Source organism: Scyliorhinus torazame, chromosome 8 (genome assembly GCF_047496885.1).
Source record: "Scyliorhinus torazame isolate Kashiwa2021f chromosome 8, sScyTor2.1, whole genome shotgun sequence".
In the NCBI taxonomy this organism is placed as follows: domain Eukaryota; kingdom Metazoa; phylum Chordata; class Chondrichthyes; order Carcharhiniformes; family Scyliorhinidae; genus Scyliorhinus; species Scyliorhinus torazame.
Window position 1 is genome coordinate 8,412,784 of NC_092714.1, and position 11,260 is coordinate 8,424,043.

Consider the following 11,260-nt stretch of genomic DNA (forward strand, 5'->3'; position numbering starts at 1 on the left):
TGTGAAGGGCTGCAGCTGACATCAGCGAAGCGAGGTGAAGGAGGAGCCAGTGAGTGTTGAAGGTTGTACACCCTTTGAAAAGCACCCCCTGATCAGGAGCCAGGAAGACTTGGCGCTAAAGTTTCCAGCGTGCTTCTCAATGAGGCAGTCGGATCCTTTGAAGATTTTGAGTATCTCGTCATTGTTAACCCAGTGATGGGCGCAGTGACTCATCTCCCCATGTAAAGTACAAGAGCTGGAAGCAAAGCTTGGAAGAGAACTCCAACAGAGGGAAGAAAAGGTGATCTGCAGAGTCATAGTGAGAGAAGCCAAATGGAAGGCTAAGAATTTGCCTGGATCCAAAAGGTCTTTAATCAAGCAACTGTCACAGTACCCGCAACAGACACCAATTTATATTTGGAAAACGGTTGAGACCCAAAAATGTTTCAATTTTGTAAACTGCGAGGAACGGATACTTCGCTCCAGGAGTAATCCCACTGACAACCAGGAATCTTTTATATTAAAACAAACTTTATTATTAACACAGGATTAACTCCATTCACATCCAGGGAAAAATCAGATTTTCAATTAACAATTAAACAGTTCCTAAAACAAAATGAAGAAAGGTCATTGAGCTGACTTTCCCATCTACTTCGAAACTTTCATTGAAGCAAAATCCACACACACAGGTCAAATGCCACTTATTAATAAAGTTAACACTCAGCGTCTTACAAATTTATCCACAAAGTCCTTGGGAGAGAAACTTTCAGAAGTCAGTCTGAGAAACCAGAGCAGAACTCTCAAAATGAAACTAAAAATAACACACACAGGGCAGGGCTGAAAACGAAACTAAAAACAGACCCAGCCCCTCCCATGAGTGACATCACTGCCTCCCCTGGCTGTTTACCCCTTCATCACAGCTTTAGTAGACATATAATCTGGATACCCTAACCTAAGTTATTTTATAACATTCCTGCTACAGACACATGATACAATATATATACAAATTTCCAACATTCATCACACAATAACAAGGAATCTCGACCCTATTCCAGCATAGGGCGAGGTCCCACCAGCATCAGCAGGAGCAAACATTTTCAGCAAATATGATGCCAGAAATGGTTACTAGGACATGAAGCTTGATGTGGAATAATAATAATAATAATCTTTATTGTCACGAGTACACTTACATTAACACTGCAATGAAGTTATTGTGAAAAGCCCCTAGTCGCCACATTCCGGCACCTGTTCGGGTACACAGAGGGAGAATTCAGAATGTCCAATTCATCTAACAAGCATGTCTTTCGGGACTTGTGGGAGGAAACCGGAGCACCCGGAGGAAACCCACGCAGACACGGGGAGAACGTGCAAACTCCACACAGACAGTGACCCAAGTCGGGAATCAAACCTGGGACCCTGGAGCTGTGAAGCAACAGTGCTAACCACTCTGCTACCATGCTGCCAGTGTTGCCAACATTCCACATATCCTTCAGATGGTACAAATTCCTGGATGTACCTTTGTCATCACAGTGAGCCCGGATGTGTCCCAACAGAACGTATGAGATATGTAAAGTATATAAAGGAGCAGTCGGCATAGCTGATGACACCCATGTCTATGGTGTAGATGGAAACATGAAGCCATGGAGAGAACCAGGATGGTGTTACGGACAGTGTAGAGAGGCCAACTGAACTCCTTTATTGTGCTCACCATTTGCCCGTAAGCAGAGGGGTCCCAGTTTCTGAATGAGGCTGTGGGGGATTTAGCCAAACCCTCTGTTTGTGAGGTTAATTTTAAAGTGACTCGCAGCAAACTCAATTCAGGGTCAAAGCAGAAGTATTGTTTATTCATACATTCAAACCCAGGGGGCGGTCACCGCATCTACATGCGCACAGAAGCAGAGGGGGAATAGGGAAGTAAATGAGATTTTCAACTAAAAATAACTTTTGAAAATACACGAGGCAGTTAAACTTCAGGAATTTTCAGTTCGCTGAAAACAGAAGTTGCAGAATGATTAAAGTGGATGATAATGCAGCACGATGAGGCGCGCAGAGAGCTGGTCCACAGGCAATGGCAGGAATCTTCCAGGGGACCCTGCGTCGAGGATGTTTCGCCTTGAGGCAGGCTTTGTTGTCAGTCTGGAGTGCTGCTTTGGTGTTGGCAGGCTAGATGTTAACAGCAGACCACCCTGGGAGGTCAGGAATGTAACATTAAAACGTTCCAAAGCCCAGAGGAACTTCATCAAACTCCAAGACGCCATGAGCCAAGTCGGTCAGACAACAAGAGAGGAACAATGTCCCTCTGCAAGCAGCTGCTTCTACAAAAAGACTTGGAACGGCCCTGAGAGAAGGGCCGACTACACTCGAGTAGAAAAATCTGTGTAGATTACCAGCACGACTACAGAGGTTACGCCTGAGGCTTCAGAGTTACGATTTCACACTGAAAATACAATCCAGGAAAATAAATTGTGCTATCAGAAACTATTTCAGTTATTACCACAGGAGGAATGTGGATAAAAGATCTAGTTCTAAAGATCCATCATCTAACTTACATAACACCACAAATGCTTAGATCTAGTCTTGTGTACTGAGGTAAGATTGATTAGTAATGTCATAGCAAACGATCCGCTGGTAATAGTGATCATAATACCATTGAATTCCAGGTTAATTTTGAAATTGACATACTCCACTCACAAACAAAGCCAATTAGGAATGAGGAGAGGAATGAGGGGTATACTTCTGAGGCTGTATAAGGCTCTGGTCAGACCCCATTTGGAGTATTGTGAGCAGTTTTGGGCCCCGTATCTAAGGAAGGATGTGCTGGCCTTGGAAAGGGGCCAGAGGAGGTTCACAAGAATGATCCCTGGAATGAAGAACTTGTCATCTGAGGGACGTTTGAGGACTCTGAGGTCTGTACTCGGAGTTTAGAAGGATGAGGGGAGGGGATCTTATTGAAACTGCGAGGCCTGGATAGAGTGGACGTGGAGAGGATGTTTCCACTTGTAGGAAACACTAGAACCAGATGACACCATCTCAGACTAAAGGGACGATCCTTTAAAACAGAGATGAGGAGGAATTTCTTCAGCCAGAGGGTGGTGAATCTGTGGAACTCTTTGCCGCAGAAGGCTGTGGAGGCCAAATCACTGAGTGTCTTTAAGACAGGGTTAGATAGGTTCTTGATTAATAAAGGGATCAGGGGTTATGGGGAGAAGGCAGGAGAATGGGGATGAGAAAAATATCAGCCATGATTGAATGGTGGAGCAGACTCGATGGGCCGAGTAGCCTAATTCTGCTCCTATGTCTTATGGCTAAAATTCATTAGATTAAGGGGTCTGGGAGGTAAATGAACAGAGAGAAACTTTTACAAAATATTCAAAATGTTCAACAAAAATACGTTCTATTGAATAATAAAGTCTCAGCATGAAAGGCTCGGGACGTTAAGGATAGTACTCAGTTGAAGGAAGAGGCTGACTATGTCGCAAAAAGCAGGAACAAGTGTGAGGATTGGGAGTGTTTTAGAAAACAAAAAGGGGCAACCAGACTGTTGGTAAAAAGGGCAAAAATAGAATTAGAATAAATTAGCCAGTGATATAAAAACATACTCATCATGGGGAATGAGACAATGGATGGGGATAGATGGGGGTTATCACAGCACAAATGTTCCGCTATAAATAGATGGTAACCGAGGGGCTCAAAGGAGTAAGGATAATATCAACAGAGAAAAAGATTGGAGAAACCTAAGAGACTGATCTGCGTCAAGTCCCCAGGGCCTGATGGCCCACATCCTAGGGTTCTAAAGTTGACGGCTGCAGAGATTGTGGATGTGCTAGAATTTTCTAATATTTCTTGGATTCGGGAACGGTCCCATTAGATTGGAGAGAGAAAAACAGTGAGCTACAGATCAGTCAGCCCAACATCAGTTGTTGGGAAAATGCTGGAATATTATTAAGGAAGTCCTAACAATGCACTTAGAAAGCACAGGGTGATTAGGACAAGTCAACATGGTTTTATTAAAGAGCAATCCTGTTTGACAAATTTATTGGAGTCTATTGAGGATGTAACTAGTAGGGTAGATAAAGGAGAACCAGTAGATGTTATGCACCTGGATTTCAAAATGCATTCAATAAATGGCAGATGGCAGATTAATGGGCAAGATGTGGGCATGAAGTTGGAGGTAATATTTAGCACGGGCAGAGGATTGGTGAACAGATAGGAGGCAGAGAGTGGGAATAAATGGGTCTTTTTCTGGTTGGCAGATAGTGAATAGTGGAGTGCCGCAAAGATCAGCGCTGGGGCCTCAGCTATTTATAATCAAGATTAATGACATAGATGATGAAACAGAGAGCACAGTGTCTAAGTTAGCGAATGATACAAAGAGAGGTGGAAAGGTGAGCTGTGGGGAGGACACAGAGAGGCTACAAACAAATATGGACAGGTTAAGCACGTAGAAAGCAAGATGGCAGATGGAGCTTAAAGAAGGGAAGTTATTCACTTTGGACGAAAGAATAGAAGAGCTGAATATTTTTAAAAAGATGGGAAACTGGCAACTATGGATGTTGAAAGAGAAGTGGGTGTGTTTGTACAGGAATGCAATAAGTTAACATACAGGTACAGCAAACAATTAGGAAGGCACAAGGCACTTGTTCAGGGTTTTGATGAGGCTACATCTGGAATACTGTGCACAGTTTTAGTCTCCATATTTAGGGCAGTACGGTAGCATAGTGGTTATCACAGTTGCTTCACAACTCCAGGATCCCAGGTTCGATTCCCGGCTTGTGTCACTGTCTGTGCGGAGTCTGCACGTTCTCCCCGTATCTGCGTGGGTTTCCTCCGGGTGCTCTGATTTCCTCCCACAGTCCAAAGATGTGCAGGGGTAGGTGAATTGGCCATGCTAAATTGCTCTTAGTGTCCAAAAAGGTTAAGTGGGAGATACGGGGATAGGGTGTGAGGGGATTGGATTCTTAAAGTGCTCACCTTGGCGGCCCTGAGGGGGTCGTGAAGCTTCTTCCTGCTCTGCTCGCCGGGTCCTGGCATTGGGGCCCATGTCGCTCACGGCCTCTGCCGCCTGCGCCCAGGTCAGCGGGTCACAGTCTCCTTCTCACCCCGGGGGGCAGGATGTTCCGCCGCTCCTCCACAGCATCCGACAGTGTTTCCAGCTCTGCGTCGGCGAACCACGGTGCCGCTCGCCGAGGAGGCTGGAATGGGAGTGTGTGGGGGAGTGGATGTTTTATATGCGGCTGCGGCTGGTCAGACTCTCGAGTGCCTATCACAACCATGGCGACTCACAGCCATGTGGCGCTGGTGCTGGCCCATTAACAGAATCCTGAACTGCTCCGGAACCGGTGCCCCCATCGTGACCGGAGATTCAGTCCCGGCGTCAACACCTAGTCTCTGAAACAGAGAACCCCGCCTTCAGTGTTCTCCCAGAACTGAAAACGTGCAATACGGCTTCCCGTTGGGGGCGCTATTTGGTAAGCGAGTCAGGACCAGCTCTCTGCCCATGTGAATTCAGAGCAATTCCCATTCCCGCTGGCATCTGATTGGCTGGGGCCACAATTGACGCTGGAGAGCCTAAAAGAATGGAGCTATAATCTCTCCCCCTCCACTCACCACACACTCATCCTGGCTCCACGGAGATCTGCACCGAGATTTACCGAGTCAGACCTCGATCCAGAGGGGGAGAGCAGGGACACCCTCTTCCCCAGGGTGGGGCGGAGACTCAAACCCCCCATTGTCCACAGGGCCTGGGAGGAGGTGGCAGAGGCGGTGCGTGCTGCCAGCCTCACCAGGAGCACTGGACCCATTGCTGAAAAATTATTCTGAGCTCCTCATGGCAGCTCAGATGAGTCACCACCTCAATGCCCCCCAGCATCACTCCTGTCCCTCACTCCTCACATCACCCTCCAATCCCCTCGAGGCCAACCACATGCCACCTGCCTGCATCTCCCTCACCCTCTACCAAACCCCAGCACCTGTATTGACCTCTTTGGCCAGGTGCCTTGCACACATACGCCACCAGCTACAGATTGTCCTTCATGTGTCCCCTAGGACAAGACAGCCCATAATCACTGGGAGCGCCTGAAAACCGGTGGAGGCATCCCAAACATGCAAGTGCAGAGAGCAGATCGATGGAGCTAGTGAATGAGTCTGAAGACAGGGCAGTCTTGGAGAAAGAGTAACCAAGTGAGCTCCCGGTGCAAAGCTGGTGTCCCTAAAGCGAGTGAGTTCTTTCTGAGTGTTTAGTACCTTCCAACCCTGGTACCATATAATGTTCTTGTCAGATGGTCTTCTTTATTACAAGAACACTTGTAGTTAAAGCTATAAATGATTTATTAACATTAAGTGTGGGTAAAATATATTCAAGAGAACAGATGGAAAAGCAGTAATAAAACAAATTACAGAGAAAGTGGGAAATACATTCTTTCCCCTTGGTTTCTGTGGCCATTAGCACCCGGTTTACCTGGGTTTCTGTGGCTATGACTCATCTTTCATTCTCACTCCACGGTATAAATATTTTGCACTTTCTCTGTCTGTTAGCTTTGACAAAGAGTCATCGGACTCGAAAAGTTAGCTCTTTTCTCTCCCTACAGATGCTGCCAGACCTGCTGAGATTTTCCAGCATTTTCTCTCTGGAAAAGCAGTAAAATCATGCACAAGCAACCTCTCTCTTTTCCTCCAGCCAGTCAGAGAGGTCAGCTGACTTTAACATTTACTTATATACTAGTGAGACTCCTAGTGGTCAGTTGATGAATTGCAACACAACCATGATATCACCCCATGTGGATGATACAAAATGTGAATTGTACTAGAGCAGCAAGGTTATGCAGAACTATCGCCACCTCAGTTGGAGCATTGAGTTCAGTTCTGGGTGCTACATTTTAGGGAGGATGTGAAGACATTGGAGAGAGTGCAGAAAAGATTGAACGGGAATGGTTCCTGGGATGAGGGTCGTCAGTAACGAAGATAGATTGGAGAAGTTGGGACTGTTCTTGGAGAAGAGGAAGTTAAGAGGAGATTTGATGGACGTTTTCAAAATCATGAAGAGTTTGGACAGAGTAAAGAGGGAGAATTGTTTCCATTGGTGGAAAGATTAGAGAACATAGATTTAAGGGAATGGGCTAAAGAAGCATTGGCGACATGAGGTAAAATCTTTTTGTAAGCAGAGTGATTAGGATGTGGAATGAACTGACTGAGAATATTGCCGACACTATACGCTGGTTTAGAACAGGGCTAAATCGCTGGCTTTGAAAGCAGACCAAGGCAGGCCAGCAGCACGGTTCGATTCCCATACCAGCCTCCCCGAACAGGCGGCGGAATGTGGCGACTAGGGGCTTTTCACAGTAACTCCATTTGAAGCCTACTTGCGACAATAAATGATTTTCATTTTCATTTTCACTTTCGATGGAGGCATTCAAAACGAAATGGGATTGTTATTTGGAAAGGAAGGTTGTGTGGGGTTACAGGGCGAAGGTGGGGGAGTGGCTCCGGGGGCCAGAGAGTGAACCAGCACAGATCCAATGGAGTGAATGGCCTCCTCCTGTGCTGTGGTCATTCTGTGGTTCTGTGGGCTGTATTCTCTGCCGTCCACCGCGGGCAGCAGGATCTCCGATGCGGCGGACAATCTGGCGTTTGGGAAAACTCGGGATGGGCGCCCGATCGCGATGCCCCCGCAGGCGGCAGGATCAGGGTGTGCGCCCACGGGAGGGTGGTAATGGATCATTAAGACCCACTCAGTAGGCACGACACCGGAATCTCCAGGTCCGAGTGATCCTCCGGATCTCTGGGCCAAGAATCACGTGATCCCGGATCACAGCAGGTACCACCAAACGTGAGCCTGACGTGATCGGCCTCGTGGTGGACCAACGGGTAACTCCTCAAAGGGGTCTCCCCCAAAGTCCATCAGAAGGCCACCCGCCCCCGCCACCCGCAATGCACACCCTACCCACCCCTCCCCTGCCAGACCCCACCCCCCAGAGACCCTGGAAAATAGGAGAATCCCCCTTGGGACACCCAAAATAGGAAGACCCCCTGATGCCCCCTAACTAGAGGGCCCCCCCAACAGGGACACTCCCACAGGGCGCCCCTTCCTAGCAGGACCCCCCAGAGACCACGTCAATAGGGAGATGCCTCCACTCCTGCTGTACCGTCTGGGGAAGCACCTAGGTGTAGAGTTAGGGCTTATAAGGCCAGAAAGTTAGACACCAGTTACGTTGGCACGGGTGTAGGACACAGTTCTGGGGCTGAGGTAGGGGGGGGGGTGGAATGCGTTGTCTGTGCCCCTGGCCAATTTCCCAGCCCCCCCCCCAGTCAATGAGCCTGGAGGCGATATAAGCGCCCTGTGCGCCTTAGCCATGGCGCACACGCTGTGCGACCTCCCCTGCCTACCTGGGCCCCATGTCCTGCTCATCCACCCCTTCCCAGCATCCTCCTCATCGGACGAGGCCTGGTGTTCGTCCTCCTCCGCCAGCACATCGCCCCTCTGCTGCGTGATGTTGTGGAGGATGCAGCAAGCAGCCACGATGTGGGCGACCCTCTCAGCATCGTACTGGGGGGCCCACCAGAGTGGTCCAGGCACCTGAACCGCATCTTCACCGCTCGCTCGATCACACTCCTGGTCGCTGTCTGGGCGTAGTCGTAGCGATCTCCGCATCGGTTTGTGGATCCGGAGAGGTGTCATCAGCCACGACCGCAGCGGGTAACCCCTGTCACCCAGGAGCCAATCTCCCGGCACCTCGAAGAGGCCGGGAATCATCGAGTGTGCCAGGATGAAGGAGTCGTGCACACTGCCCGGGTATCGGGTGCCGACGTGTATGATGTGCCGCTGATAATCACAGACCAGCTGGATGATCATTGAGTGGTACCCCCTTCGGTTTGTGTTCTCCGCAGGTGGCCGTAGGGGGACATGCATCCTGTCTATCGCCCCCTGGACCCGGGGCATCCCATCGATGGTGGCGAAACTCGCTGCCCGGGCATCCTGGTGGGGTCGGTCCACATTGAAATGGATGTACTGTTCCGCCTGGGCATATAGGGCCTCCGTGACAGTGTGGATGCACCTGTGCACCAAGCTCTGTGAGATCCCGGACAGGTCCCCACTCGGCGCCTGGAAGGACCCCGTCGCGTAGAGGTTCAGGCCACCATCACCTTGACAGCCACCGGAAGTGGGTGTCCTCCCCCATACCCCTGCGGTGCCAGGTGTGCCATCATCGGCAGATATGGCGTCAAATCGGTGCCCACCATGATTTTGGTGCGGAACCTATTCTCCACCCAGTCACATTTCCCTTTTTGGCGTCTAACAATGGAGAATCAAGCCCGCCCCAGCTCTCCTTCTTTAGAAATACTTTTTCTGACTTCCCAGATATAATGCAGCCACCAGAGGGCAGTCACTGTCCTTCTCTCTCTGTCTCTCTCTGTCTCTCTGACATTGACCACATTTTTCCTGAAAGCTTCCATTTCAGGAAGATTGGTGCTTTACTGTCGAATTGTGTTTCTTTTAAACTGGGTCAAAGTCACTTGATTCTTACTGTTTTACCTTCTATCACCCTTGCAGAAGTCAGCCAGGGCTGAGTACATTGCCTTCTTAATTCTCTTACTTGAGGAAAGGGAAATAGTGTTTGAGAAATGTATCAGAGTTCGAGAGGCAGTGTAGTAGCCTCGAAATAACCCATCGAGCCAGCCCTTCACTTGCTCCACATGTGGCAGAGTCTGCAGATCGGACATTGGACTGGGCTGGTTTAGCACACTGGGCTAAATCGCTGGCTTTGAAAGCAGTCCAAGGCAGGCCAGCAGCACGGTTCGATTCCTTGAACAGGCGCCGGAATGTGGCGACTAGGGGCTTTTCACAGTAACTTCATTTGAAACCTACTTGTGACAATAAGTGTTTATGGCAAAAACAAACATTAATTTAAACACAGAATTAAACACTTTACCAGCAAAGAAATAGCTTATATTTATCAGTAATAATATCTTACTTGCTTTCTAACCCTGCCTCTCTATATATTTTCTAATTAAGCACATTCTTGTGGGCAGCACGGTGGCACAGTGGTTAGCACTGTTGCTTCACAGCGCCAGTCTCCCATGTTTGATTCCCTGCTGGGTCACTGTCTGTGCGGAGTCTGCATGTTCTCCCCGTGTCTGCGTGGGTTTCTTCCGGGTGCTCCGGTTTCCTCCCACAGGTCCCGAAAGACGTGCTGTTAGGTGAATTGGACATTCTGAATTCTCCCTCTGTGTACCCGAACAGGTGCCGGAATGTGGCGACTGGGGGATTTTCACAGTAACTTCATTGCAGTGTTAATGTAAGCCTACTTGTGACAATAGTAAAGATTATTATTATTGTATCTTTTTACAAAAGGTCACATTGCCCCTTCAAAAATCAACGATTCGCTCCCTTTACAATCACAGCAAAACTACTAAATACAAACTTTAATATCTGAACATTTCTCACGTATGTCACAGACTTACATGCCATCTCAGAACCCATCGACAAAAAACACTGGACAATCTCAGCAGGTCTGACAGCATCTGTGGAGAGAGAAGGGGAAAGGAACTAACATTTCGAGCCCGGAGCTATGACAAAGAGTCATCCAGACTCGAAACGTCAGCTCCCTTCTCTCTCTGCAGATGTCGTCAGACCTGCTGAGATTGTCCAGTGTTTTCTGTCTCTATTTCAGCTTCCCGCATCCGCAGTCATTTGCATTTATCAGAACCCATCGAACTGGAGCAAATCACCCTCAGTCACGAGGGACTGCCGAAGAATGAGAAACTTCTTTGAAGATTTAACAAGCAAGGTACATGGAACATACAGTGCAGAAGGAGGCCATTCGGCCAATCGAGTCTGCACCAGCCCACTTAAGCCCTCACTTCCACCCTAACCCCGTAACCCAATAACCCCATCTAACCTTTTTTGGTCACTAAGGGTAATTTATCATGGCCAATCCACCTAACCCGCACGTCTTTGGACTGTGGGAGGAAACCGGAGCACCCGGAGGAAACCCACACAGACACGGGGAGAACGTGCAGACTCCGCACAGACAGTGACCCAGCGGGGAATCGAACCTGGGACCCTGGCGCTGTGAAGCCACAGTGCTATCCACTTGTGCTACCATGCTGCCCCAAAGGAGATAAAGGAGAACTAGTTGATGTAGTGTATTTTTCGATATGGTGTCACATTAAAGGTTACGACACAAGATAGGAGTTCACAGTATTGGGGGTGATGCATCTGCGTGGAGAGTTGAATATCTAACTAACAAGAAGCAGAAAGTTGGGTCATTTTCACACTGGCAGATTC